The following is a 15,282-nucleotide window of genomic DNA, read 5'->3' as shown; positions in this document are numbered from 1 at the left end:
ACTCATATGAGACGCGCGCGCACACACAAACTCTGCACGCACATACTCATATGAGACGCGCGCGCACACACAAACTCTGCACGCACATACTCATATGAGACGCGAGCACACACACACTCAAACTCGCGCACATGCTCAATGAGAGTATGACGGCGCCTCATAACAATATGGTCACTTGCTGCAACACCTGTAAAATTTCCATTTCGTCAAAGGGGGGGGGGGGGGGGACCTCCAATATGCAGAAACATTTGGCCACACATCATGAACAGACTTTAGTCCCATGAAACTTAAACTGGAATGTCACTGTTTCTGTCACTGCGACTTCACGAACGGGTGAACACGCGCACGCACACACACACACACACATCACTTTTGAAGTAAAATTGAGGCATCGAGATATCAAATTGAACTGAATCGATGACATGATAATCGGAATCGAACCGAACCGTGAGACCATTGTAGGTTCACACCCCTAATACTCTGTGCTGTGTCAGCGAGTTAATAATAATTAACAAACAAAATAAGTTATAAGTTCAATAAGTTAATACAAACAAACAAATTTGTACTTATTCCCTCACCCAATGAGAATCGATAAGAGAATCGATAAGGAATCGAATCGATAAGCAATATCGATAATGGAATCGGAATTGTTAAATTCTTATCAATTCCCATCCCTAATCAAGTGTGTCAAAATGAAAGTGAGCCAATAAGTGGTCTTCTACTGCCCTCTGCTGGTCACACAAGTGCTTTTCCATTCATATGTAGACATATGCTTACACACACACGGGATATGTTATTGTGAAAATCTCTTTTAATGGTGTATAAGCATGCATTTAACATATTTCTTTGTGATGTAATAATATAAAACTATATTTAAAATAATAAAAAAATAGCTTTAAGCGTTTGTTTGTTAGCCAATGCTGAAAGCTGATAACAAAGATTAAAAATGTCGGTAACACTTTACAATAAGGTTCATTTATTAAACAGTAGTTAATGTATTAATTAACTTGAACCATGAGCAATACATTTGTTACTGTTTTTGTTCATCTTTGTTAACATTAGTTAATACAAATCCAGCTGTTCATTGTTAGTTCAGGTTAGTTCACAGTGCATTAACTAATGTTAACAAGATTTTAATAAAGTATTTGTAAATGTTGAAATTAACATTAACAAAGATTAACAAATGCTGAAGGAGTATTGTTCATTCTTAGTTAATGTTAACTACATTAGTTAACATTAACTAAGAATTCGTCGCGGGGGGCGTTCCCGAGCCCCGCGACGATAGATTTGGATCAAGAACCCCGAGAGAACCTTACCTAGCGTGCAGAGACTTTCTGTTTTCGAGTTATGAGTGAATTTGTACTTGGGGGGCGTGGCCCAACGTTATACTTTCGTTTTCAGCCTTCCTGTGACACAATTGTAAATAGTAATAAATAAAATAAATAAATGCAGTCCATAATACTCCAATAGATGAATTTGGACAAAATGTGATTGTAAATGTTAAAATAATGATTTAATAAAGTCTACATTTCAATTATATATAACAATATTAGGGAGTAGTATGATGAAATGACAGCAGGGGGCAGTAAAATACCACTTATTGGCTGTTATAGCCATCCAAAATCTTATAGCCATCCAATTTACACTATTATAGCCATTCAAATGAAGAAATGATACCTTTTCTGATAATTATTGATCTAGAGAGTCCAGATAATTGTACTGCACTGGTTTTAAACATTAAGATATGACAATTTTACAATCATAGATGGAAAAGGCCATTTACAGCCAATACAGGCAATTGACCATAGGAAATGCATGGTTTTAAAGCTTTTCAACAGTTATAGCGCCACCTATTGTCCGATCTCCATGAAACTTTGCATGCTTCTTCACCATGGTATGACACATATGCTCATCAATTTTTGTCAAGTTCTGAGTTTTTATTTATGATTTATAGGCTTTTGAGTGTATTTTGACACGCCCCTTTTCTAAATGACCCTATTATAGCCATACGAAAAATGCAAAAGTTCAACTTTTTTCGATAATTATTGATCTAGAGAGTCCAGAGAATTGACCTAGACTGGTTTGGTTCCGATCGGGCGAAAAACCAGGGACTAGTTCGCAAAAGTAGGTTTTTAACATATTCGTGAATATTTAATGAACGATTTGATTGACAGCAATGGTTCTAGAGGCAAAGTTGTTTAGCATGAGGAGATCTATCAAATGATATGCATATTGTGGGGATGTGTGCAACACCACGTGATTACAGAGCCGTAAAACTCGTTAGCTCCAACTAGTGGCCGATTTCTTTCAAAACTCTTACAGACCTCTTGGGCCATGAGTCGAACATGCCCATCGAGTTTCGTTCCGATCGGCCTTCGTTAACCTCGTCTCATAGGTGCTCAAATTCATTGGCCAATGGTGGCCATGTTTTTTGAGTTACGCCAATTTCCTCATACACATACATGGGGCCTTGGACCAAGACACTGCATACCAATTTTCAAGTCAATCGGACTAACGGTCAGGTGGTCATAGCCCTTTTTATGTTTTTTTAATGTTATAGCGCCAACTAGTGTTCGATCGTCGCGATCTTTTTACTGTGACCTCAGACTGTCCTCATACACATGTCTCTTGAGTTTGATGAAGATATCTCATTTACTTTTCGAGTTATAGCCATTTTAGTAAAATAGGCTCCTCCCACAACGATCATTTTACTCCCCCTAGCGACCGTGAATCGAAAATTCAACTTTTTTTCAATAATTATTGATAATCAGACTCCAGAGAACATGTATGCATTTTTTTTATTTTGATCGGGCGAAAAACCAGGGACTAGTTCGCAAAATTAGGTTTTTGACAAAATTCAAAATGGCGGAAAAATTTGCATACCGGAAATGAAATCGGAGATATACGTTTTTTACTTCAGGCCTCCAGCTTTCCAATGATATAAGACACTTGAGTCTACGACTTACGGTTTAGGAGTTATGAGCAGTTTCGCGCAATTGATCGCTATAGCGCCACCTATGGGCCAATCGGGCTCATAATTTGATAACCTCTCCTCGATTTTTGTACTACCATCTGACAAAGTTTCAACTCTCCAGCACTTACGGTTTGGGCTGCACGATGCGTTTTACAGGAGAATAATAATAATAATAATAATTAAAGCTGCAAGCAGCATTTTAGCGGTGTTCAAGCAGTTAAGGCCTTTCAGGCCGTTAAGCACAAAAGCATGGAAAGACATTGTTTTATGTAGCAATCATGATTTACCATGATATACTACATTTCAGTGTGATTTTTCATGATTTACCATGTTCCAGTATGATTTACCATGAATCTAACATGATTTTCCATAGTTTACCTTGATATACCATGTTATATGATGATTTACCATGATATAGCACATTCTAGAATAATTTACCAGGATTCTAGCATGATTTACATTTTTTACTATGATTTACCATGTTTCTGGCGTTATTTACCATGATTTACCACGTTGATAGCAAAAAAAGATTAAAAATGTCTAATGCTGCTGCTCCATCTAGTGGACAACAGTGCTATTACAGCCTACTTATACAATAGGCCATGTTTTTCATATCATTTAATCTACACACGCTCATTCTGATGTATATAGAGACATTTGGAACTTCAGGAGCCAATGTGACTCAATTGTCACTTCAATAGACGATTTTTGACTAAATGTTATTGTAAATGTTAAAATAGTGAATTTATAAAGTCTAAATATTAATTATAGTTGAGTAGTGTGACAAAATGACTTTTTTTAAACAGCAGGGGGCAGTAAAATACCACTTATTGGCTGTTAGCCTTTTTTCAAGCTGTTATAGCTGTTCTTGACCTTTTTTTAAGAAGCTATGAGCATTTATTAAAAAGATATTGGCTTTCGGTCAAGGCTACATATTGAAGTGACCCTATTATAGTCATCCAAATGAAGAAGTTATACATTTTCCTATAATTATTGTTCTAGAGAGTACAGAGCAATAGATGAATTTTGACAAAATGTGATTGTAAATGTTAAAATAATGATTTAATAAAGTCTAAATATCAATTATATATAAAAATATTAGAGAGTAGTATGATGAAATGACAGCAGGGGGCAGTAAAATACCACTTATTGGCTGTTATAGCCATCCAAGCTGTTATAGCTGTTATAGCCATCCAATTTACACTCTATTATAGCCATCCAAATTAAGTAATAATACCTTTTCTGATAATTATTGATCTAGATAGTCCAGATAATTGTACTGCACTGGTTTTAAACATTAAGATTTAAAAATTATACGATCATGGATGGAAAAGACCATTTACAGCCAATACAGGCAATTTACCATAGGAAATGTATGGTTTTAAAGCTTTTCAACAGTTATAGCGCCACCTATTGTCCGATCTCCATGAAACTTCGCATGCTTCTTCACCATGGTATGACACATATGCTCATCAATTTTTGTGAAGTTCTGAGTTTTTATTTATGATTTATAGGCTTTTGAGTGTGTTTTGACACACCCCTTTTATAAATGACCCTGTTATAGCGAAGCAAAGGGCAAAGTTCAACTTTTTTTCGATAATTATTGATCTAGAGAGTCCATAGAATTGTCCTAGACTGGTCTGGTTCCGATCGGGCGAAAAACCAGGGACTAGTTCGCAAAAGTAGGTTTTTAACATATTCGTGAATATTTAATGAACGGTTTGATTGACAGCAATGGTTCTAGAGGCAAAGTTGTTCAACATGAGGAGATCTATCAAATGATATGCATATTGTGGGGATGTGTACAACACCACGTGATTACAGAGCCGTAAAACTCGTTAGCGCCAACTAGTGGCCGATTTCTTTCAAAACTCTTACAGACCTCTTGGGCCATGAGTCGAACATGCCCATAGAGTTTCGTTCCGATCGGCCTCCGTTAACCTCGTCTCACAGGTGCTCAAACTTCATTGGCCAATGGCGGCCATGTTTTTTGAGATACGCCAATATCCTTTTACACATACATGGCACCTTGGACCAAGACACTGCATACCAATTTTCAAGTCAATCGGACTAACGGTCAGATGGCCACACCCCCTTTTATGTTTTTTTAATGTTATAGCGCCACCATGAGGCCAATCACCGCGTTTTTTTTACTGTGACCTCGAATTGAGCTCATACACATTTGTACCAAGTTTGGTGAAAATATTTCATTTCGTTCACGAGTTATACCCATTTTAGTAAAATTAGCTCCGCCTCCTTCGAACGTTTGGGCACTCCCTAGCAACCGTGAATCGAAATTTCAACTTTTTTTCGATAATTATTGATATTCAGTGTCCAGAGAATCTTTCTGCACTGGTTTGGTTCCAATCGGGCAAAAAACCAGGGACTAGTTCGCAAAAGTAGGTTTTAGACAAAACCGGAAATAGCGGAAAAATTTGCATACCGGAAATAAAATCCTTGAGGCCTTTTTTGTTCTGCTTGAGCCAAGGATTCCAATGATATAAGACACTTGATGCTGGGACACAGGGTTATTGAGATTTAAGGAAAATAGTGCCATTTTTTTGTTTTTTGTGCTATAGCGCCACCTATGGGCCAATCGGGCTCATATTTTGATAACCTCTCCTCGATTTCTGTGCTACCTTAATCCCAAATATCAAGTCTCTAGCTCTTACGGTTTGGTCTGCACGATGCGTTTTAGGGCGGAATAATAATAATAATAATAAAAATCAGCACAATTACAATAGGTTTTCAGCACTTCGTGCTTGAACACCTAATTAAAGCTGCTAGCAGCATTTAGCGGTGTTCAAGCAGTTAAGGCCTTTAAGGCCGTTAAGCACAAAAGCATCAAAAGACATTAAGTTTTATGTAGCAAGCATGATTTACCATGATATACTACATTTCAGTGTGATTTTTCATGATTTACCATGTTCCAGTATGATTTACCATGAATCTAACATGATTTTCCATAGTTTACCTTGATATACCATGTTATATGATGATTTACCATGATATAGCACATTCTAGAATAATTTACCAGGATTCTAGCATGATTTACCTTTTTTACTATGATTTACCATGTTTCTGGCATTATTTACCATGATTTACCACGTTGATAGCAATTATATGAAGCATAAGAACAATTGAAGTGATAAACTCTGACAAAATATGAATGTGTTATAATAGTAATTGTTATATAAGTGATTTTATAGTGTCTATATACAAAAAAAAGACTATTAATAAGAAGAATGGCCAGCAGAGGGCAGTAGAAGACCACTTATTGGCTCACTTTCATTTTCAACTACTTTGTTTCTCCAGTATTCTCCACTGAAGCAAACCATTTTTTTCATGTTAACTCCATAATGCATGCTTACACACACACACACACACACACACACACATTTTTGGGATATGTTATTGTGAAAATCAGTTTTAATGGTATATGAGCATTTCACATATTTCTTTGCAATGTAATAATATAAAACTAATTAAAGAAAATGCTTTAAGCATTTGTTTGTTAGCCAATGCTGAAAGCTGATAAAAAAAGATTAAAAATGTCTAATGCTGCTGCTCCATCTAGTGGACAACAGTGCTATTACAGCCTACTTATACAATAGGCCATGTTTTTCATATAATTTAATCTACACACGCTCATTCTGATGTAGATAGAGACATTTGGAACTTCAGGATCCAATGTGACTCAATTGTCACTTCAATAGATGATTTTTGACTAAATGTTATTGTAAATGTTAAAATAGTGAATTTATAAAGTCTAAATATTAATTATAGTTGAGTAGTGTGACAAAATGACTTTTTTTAAACAGCAGTGGGCAGTAAAATACCACTTATTGGCTGTTAGCCTTTTTCAAGCTGTTATAGCTGTTCTTGACCTTTTTTTAAGAAGCTATGAGCATTTATTGAAAAGATATTGGCTTTCGCTCAAGGCTACATATTAAAGTGACCCTATTATAGTCATCCAAATGAAGAAGTTATACATTTTCCTATAATTATTGTTCTAGAGAGTACAGAGCAATAGATGAATTTTGACAAAATGTGATTGTAAATGTTAAAATAATGATTTAATAAAGTCTAAATATCAATTATATATATAAAAATATTAGAGAGTAGTATGATGAAATGACAGCAGGGGGCAGTAAAATACCACTTTTTGGCTGTTATAGCCATCCAAGCTGTTATAGCTGTTATAGCCATCCGATTTACACTCTATTATAGCCATCCAAATGAAGTAATTATACCTTTTCTGATAATTATTGATCTAGAGAGTCCAGATAATTGTACTGCACTGGTTTTAAACATTAAGATATGAAAATTATACGATCATAGATGGAAAAGACCATTTACAGCCAATACAGGCAATTTACCATAGGAAATGTATGGTTTTAAAGCTTTTCAACAGTTATAGCGCCACCTATTGTCCGATCTCCATGAAACTTTGCATGCTTCTTCACCATGGTATGACACATATGCTCATCAATTTTTGTGAAGTTCTGAGTTTTTATTTATGATTTATAGGCTTTTGAGTGTGTTTTGACACGCCCCTTTTTATAAATGATCCTGTTATAATGAACCAAATGGCAAATTTCAACTTTTTTTCAATAATTATTGATCTAGAGAGTCCAGAGAATTGTCCTAGACTGGTCTGGTTCCAATCGGGCGAAAAACCAGGGACTAGTTCGCAAAAGTAGGTTTTTAACATATTCGTGAATATTTAATGAACGGTTTGATTGACAGCAATGGTTCTAGAGGCAAAGTTGTTCATCATGAGGAGATCTATCAAATGATATGCATTTTGTGGGGATGTGTGCAACACCACGTGATTACAGAGCCGTAAAACTCGTTAGCGCCAACTAGTGGCCGATTTCTTTCAAAACTCTTACAGACCTCTTGGCCCATGAGTCGAACATGCCCATTGAGTTTCGTTCCGATTGGCCTCCGTTAACCTCGTCTCACAGGTGCTCAAACTTCATTGGCCGATGGCGGCCATGTTTTTTGAGATACGCCAATGTCCTCATAGACATTCATGGGGCCTTGGACCAAGACACTGCATACCAATTTTCAGGTAAATCGGACTAACGGTCAGGTGGCCACACCCCCTTTTATGTTTTTTTAATGTTATAGCGCCACCTAGTGTTAGATCGACGCAGTTTTTTTACTGTGACCCCAAAATGTCCTCATACACATGTGTGTCAAGTTTGGTGAAGATATCTCATTTCGTTCTCGAGTTATAGCCATTTTTGTAAAATAGGCTCCTCCCACAACGTTCATTTTGCGCCCCCTAGCAACCGGAAATCGAAATTTCAACTTTTTTTCAATAATTATTGATATTCAGACTCCAGAGAAAATTTCTACACTGGTTTGGTTCCAATCGGGCAAAAAACCAGGGACTAGTTCGCAAAAGTAGTTTTTCAACAAAATTCAAAATGGCGGAAAATCTATCATGGCGGAAATGAAATCGGAGATATACGTTTTTTAAGTTAAGAGTCCAGCTTTCCAATGATATAAGACACTTGAGTCTACGCCTTACGGTTTAGGAGTTATGAGCAGTTACGCGCAATTGATTGCTGTAGCGCCACCTATAGGCCAATCGGGGTCATACTCTCTGAACCTCTCCTCGATTTTTGTACTACCATCTGACAAAGTTTCAGAGCTCCAGCACTTACGGTTTGGGCTGCACGATGCGTTTTAGGGGAAAATAATAATAATAATAATAATAATAATAAAAATCAGTACAAATACAATAGGTTTTCAGCACTTCGTGCTTGAACACCTAATTAAAGCTGCAAGCAGCATTTTAGCGGTGTTCAAGCAGTTAAGGCCTTTCAGGCCGTTAAGCACAAAAGCATGAAAATACATTAAGTTTTATGTAGCAAGCATGATTTACCATGATATACTACATTTCAGTGTGATTTTTCATGATTTACCATGTTCCAGTATGATTTACCATGAATCTAACATGATTTTCCATAGTTTACCTTGATATACCATGTTATATGATGATTTACAATGATATAGCACATTCTAGAATAATTTACCAGGATTCTAGCATGATTTACCTTTTTTACTATGATTTACCATGTTTCTGGCGTTATTTACCATGATTTATCACGTTGACAGCAATTATATGAAGCATAAGAACAATTGAAGTGATAAACTCTGACAAAATATGAATGTGTTATAATAGTAATTGTTATATAAGTGATTTTATAGTGTCTATATACAAAAAAAGACTATTAATAAGAAGAGTGGCCAGCAGAGGGCAGTAGAAGACCACTTATTGGCTCACTTTCATTTTCAACTACTTTGTTTCTTCAGTATTCTCCACTAAAGCAAACCATTTTTTTCATGTTAACTCCATAATGCATGCTTACACACACACACACACACACACACACACACACATTTTTGGGATATGTTATTGTGAAAATCTGTTTTAATGGTATATGAGCATTTCACATATTTCTTTGCAATGTAATAATATAAAACTAAATAAAGAAAATGCTTTGAGCATTTGTTTGTTAGCCAATGCTGAAAGCTGATAAAAAAGATTAAAAATATCTAATGCTGCTGCTCCATCTAGTGGACAACAGTGCTATTACAGCCTACTTATACAATAGGCCATGTTTTTCATATAATTTAATCTACACACTCTCATTCTGATGTAGATAGAGACATTTGGAACTTCAGGAGCCAATGTGACTCAATTGTCACTTCAATAGAAGATGTTTGACTAAATGTTATTGTAAATGTTAAAATAGTGAATTTATAAAGTCTAAATATTACTTATAGTTGAGTAGTGTGACAAAATGACTTTTTTTAAACAGCAGGGGGCAGTAAAATACCACTTATTGGCTGTTAGCCTTTTTTCAAGCAGTTATAGCTGTTCTTGACCTTTTTTTAAGAAGCTATGAGCATTTATTGAAAAGATATTGGCTTTCGGTCAAGGTTACATATTGAATTGACCCTATTATAGTCATACAAATGAAGAAGTTATACATTTTTCTATAATTATTGTTCTAGAGAGTACAGAGCAATAGATGAATTTTGACAAAATGTGATTGTAAATGTTAAAATAATGATTTAATAAAGTCTAAATATCAATTATATATAAAAATATTAGAGAGTAGTATGATGAAATGACAGCAGGGGGCAGTAAAATACCACTTATTGGCTGTTATAGCCATCCAAGCTGTTATAGCTGTTATAGCCATCCGATTTACACTCTATTATAGCCATCCAAATGAAGTAATTATACCTTTTCTGATAATTATTGATCTAGAGAGTCCAGATAATTGTACTGCACTGGTTTTAAACATTAAGATATGAAAATTATACGATCATAGATGGAAAAGACCATTTACAGCCAATAAAGGCAATTTACCATAGGAAATACATGGTTTTAAAGCTTTTCAACAGTTATAGCGCCACCTATTGTCCGATCTCCATGAAACTTTGCATGCTTCTTCACCATGGTATGACACATATGCTCATCAATTTTTGTGAAGTTCTGAGTTTTCATTTATGTTTTATAGGCTTTTGAGTGTATTTTGACACTCCCATTTTCTAAATGACCCTGTTACAGTGAACCAAAGGGCAAAGTTCAACTTTTTTTTGATAATTATTGATCTAGAGAGTCCAGAGAATTGTCCTAGACTAGTCTGGTTCCGATCGGGCGAAAAACCAGGGACTAGTTCGCAAAAGTAGGTTTTCAACATATTCGTGAATATTTAATGAACGATTTGATTGACAGCAATGGTTCTAGAGGCAAAGTTGTTCAGCATGAGGAGATCTATCATTTGATATGCATTTTGTGGGGATATGTGCAACACCATGTGATTACAGAGCCGTAAAACTCGTTAGCGCCAACTAGTGGCCGATTTCTTTCAAAACTCTTACAGACCTCTTAGGCCATGAGTCGAACATGCCCATCGAGTTTCGTTCCGATTGGCCTCCGTTAACCTTGTCTCATAGGGGCTCAAACTTCATTGGTCGATGGCGGCCATGTTTTTTGAGATACGCCAATGTCCTTTTACACATACATGGCACCTTGGACCAAGACACTGCATACCAATTTTCAAGTCAATCGGACTAACGGTCAGGTGGCCACACCCCCTTTTATGTTTTTTTAATGTTATAGCGCCACCTAGTGTTAGATCGACGCGGTTTTTTTACTGTGACCCCAGACTGTCCTCATACACAAGTGTGTCAAGTTTGGTGAAGATATCTCATTTCCTTCTTGAGTTATAGCCATTTTAGTAAAATAGGCTCCTCCCACAACGATCATTTTGCGCCCCCTAGCAACCGGAAATCGAAATTTCAACTTTTTTTTGATAATTATTGATATTCAGACTGCAGAGAACATTTCTGCACTGGTTTGGTTCCGATCGGGCACAAAACCAGGGACTAGTTCGCAAAAGTAGTTTTTTGACAAAATTCAAAATGGCGGAAAATCCATCATGGCGGAAATGAAATCGGAGATATACGTTTTTTAAGTCAAGAGTCCAGCTTTCCATTGATATAAGACACTTGAGTCTACGCCTTACGATTTAGGAGTTATGAGCAGTTACGCGCAATTGATTGCTATAGCGCCCCCTATAGGCCAATCGGGGTCATACTCTCTGAACCTCTCCTCGATTTTTGTACTACCATCTGCCAAAGTTTCAAGTCTCTAGCCCTTACAGTTTGGGCTGCACGATGCGTTTTACGGCAGAAGAAAAATAATAATAAAAATCAGGACAATTACAATAGGTTTTCAGCACTTCGTGCTTGAACACCTAATAATAATAATTAAAGCTGCAAGCAGCATTTAGCGGTGTTCAAGCATTTAAGGCCTTTAAGGCCCTTAAGCACAAAAGCATCAAAAGACATTAAGTTGTATGTAGCAAGCATTTAACCACTGAGAATAGACCATGTTTTAGCATGATTTACCATGATATACCCCATTTCAGTGTGTTTTTTCATTATTTACAATGTTCCAGTATGATTTACCATGAATCTAGCATGATTTACCATAGTTTACCATGATATGCCAAGTTCTAGTATGATTCACCATGATTTATCCTGTTCTAGCATGATTTACCACAATTGAACATATTCTAGTATGATTTAATATGATTGTAGCATGATTTACCATGTTATAGGATGATTTACCATGATATACCACATTCTAGAATGATTTACCGCAGGATTGTAGCATGATTTGCCATGATACACCATGTAATAGTATTGTTTACAATGATTTACCATGTTTCTATCGTGATTTACCATGATGCACCATATTGCTAGCATTAATGTGAAGTGTCAATAAAAATGAAGTGATAAACTTTGACAAAATATAATTGTGTTATAATAGTTCACATGGAAAAACTGGTTTGCTTTAGTGCAGAATACTGGTGAAAATCAAGTGTGTCAAAATGAAAGTGAGCCAATAAGTGGTCTTCTACTGCCCTCTGCTGGTCACTCTACTTAATAATAAAGTGTTTTCACAAGTGCTTTTGCATTCATATGTGGACATATGCTTACACACACACACACACACACACACATGGGATATGTTATTGTGAAAATCTCTTTTAATGGTGTATAAGCATGCATTTCACATATTTCTTTGTGATGTAATAATATAAAACTATATTAAAACTAATAAAAAAATAGCTTTAAGCGTTTGTTTGTTAGCCAATGCTGAAAGCTGATAAAAAAGATTAAAAATGTCGGTAACACTTTACAATAAGGTTCATTTATTAAACAGTAGTTAATGTATTAATTAACATGAACCATGAGCAATACATTTGTTACTGTTTTTGTTCATCTTTGTTAACATTAGTTAATACAAATCCAGCTGTTCATTGTTAGTTTATGTTAGTTCACAGTGCATTAACTAATGTTAACAAGATTTTTATAAAGTATTTGTAAATGTTGAAATTAACATTAACAAAGATTAACAAATGCTGAAGGAGTATTGTTCATTCTTAGTTAATGTTAACTACATTAGTTAACATTAACTAAGAATTCGTCGCGGGGGGCGTTCCCGAGCCCCTTGACGATAGATTTGGATCAAGAACCCCGAGAGAACCTTACCTAGCGTGCAGAGACTTTCTGTTTTCGAGTTATGAGTGAATTTGTACTTGGGGGGCGTGGCCCAACGTTATACTTTCGTTTTCAGCCTTCCTGTGACACAATTGTAAATAGTAATAAATAAAATAAATAAATGCAGTCCATAATACTCCAATAGATGAATTTGGACAAAATGTGATTGTAAATGTTAAAATAATGATTTAATAAAGTCTACATTTCAATTATATATAACAATATTAGGGAGTAGTATGATGAAATGACAGCAGGGGGCAGTAAAATACCACTTATTGGCTGTTATAGCCATCCAAAATCTTATAGCCATCCAATTTACACTATGATAGCCATTCAAATGAAGAAATGATACCTTTTCTGATAATTATTGATCTAGAGAGTCCAGATAATTGTACTGCACTGGTTTTAAACATTAAGATATGACAATTTTACAATCATAGATGGAAAAGGCCATTTACAGCCAATACAGGCAATTTACCATAGGAAATGCATGGTTTTAAAGCTTTTCAACAGTTATAGCGCCACCTATTGTCCGATCTCCATGAAACTTTGCATGCTTCTTCACCATGGTATGACACATATGCTCATCAATTTTTGTCAAGTTCTGAGTTTTTATTTATGATTTATAGGCTTTTGAGTGTATTTTAACACGCCCCTTTTCTAAATGACCCTATTATAGCCATACGAAAAATGCAAAAGTTCAACTTTTTTTCGATAATTATTGATCTAGAGAGTCCAGAGAATTGACCTAGACTGGTTTGGTTCCGATCGGGCGAAAAACCAGGGACTAGTTCGCAAAAGTAGGTTTTTAACATATTCGTGAATATTTAATGAACGATTTGATTGACAGCAATGGTTCTAGAGGCAAAGTTGTTTAGCATGAGGAGATCTATCAAATGATATGCATATTGTGGGGATGTGTGCAACACCACGTGATTACAGAGCCGTAAAACTCGTTAGCTCCAACTAGTGGCCGATTTCTTTCAAAACTCTTACAGACCTCTTGGGCCATGAGTCGAACATGCCCATCGAGTTTCGTTCCGATCGGCCTTCGTTAACCTTGTCTAATAGGTGCTCAAATTCATTGGCTAATGGCGGCCATGTTTTTTGAGTTACGCCAATTTCCTCATACACATACATGGGGCCTTGGACCAAGACACTGCATACCAATTTTCAAGTCAATCGGACTAACGGTCAGGTGGTCATAGCCCTTTTTATGTTTTTTTAATGTTATAGCGCCAACTAGTGTTCGATCGTCGCGATCTTTTTACTGTGACCTCAGACTGTCCTCATACACATATCTCTTGAGTTTGGTGAAGATATCTCATTTACTTTTCGAGTTATAGCCATTTTAGTAAAATAGGCTCCTCCCACAACGATCATTTTACTCCCCCTAGCGACCGTGAATCGAAAATTCAACTTTTTTTCAATAATTATTGATACTCAGACTCCAGAGAACATGTATGCATTTTTTTTATTTTGATCGGGCGAAAAACCAGGGACTAGTTCGCAAAATTAGGTTTTTGACAAAATTCAAAATGGCGGAAAAATTTGCATACCGGAAATGAAATCGGAGATATACGTTTTTTACTTCAGGCCTCCAGCTTTCCAATGATATAAGACACTTGAGTCTACGACATACGGTTTAGGAGTTATGAGCAGTTTTGCGCAATTGATCGCTGTAGCGCCACCTATAGGCCAATCGGGCTCATACTTTGATAACCTCTCCTCGATTTTTGTACTACCATCTGACAAAGTTTCAACTCTCCAGCACTTACGGTTTGGGCTGCACGATGCGTTTTACAGGAGAATAATAATAATAATAATAATAATAATAATAATAATAAAAATCAGTACAAATACAATAGGTTTTCAGCACTTCGTGCTTGAACACCTAATAATAATAAACTTAGAAAAACACAGAATCAGAAAAATGCAAACATTTGACCAGTTTTGGGTTTGCACAGCTGAGAAATGTTTATTTATATCCTGATTTTCAGCATCTATTAATGTGAAAGCACCGTATTGAGCTCGAGATTCAGTTCTCCACTGCAAAGGTGAGGATGAACAGCAAAGGAAAATATAAAATTACATCTTTATACACAAAATGATGTTATTTACAAAAGACAGAAACTGTTTTTCAGATGATAGGCGGACCGAGGCCTTCGAACGGTTCACAGAAATGCACTTCATGATGTTCGTGCTGA

This window comes from Rhinichthys klamathensis, unplaced genomic scaffold (genome assembly GCF_029890125.1).
Source record: "Rhinichthys klamathensis goyatoka isolate OS25496 unplaced genomic scaffold, OSU_Roscu_1.1 h1tg000394l_1, whole genome shotgun sequence".
Classification (NCBI taxonomy): domain Eukaryota; kingdom Metazoa; phylum Chordata; class Actinopteri; order Cypriniformes; family Leuciscidae; genus Rhinichthys; species Rhinichthys klamathensis.
The sequence above is the reverse complement of the archived record's forward strand: the minus strand, read 5'-3'. Positions refer to the sequence as shown.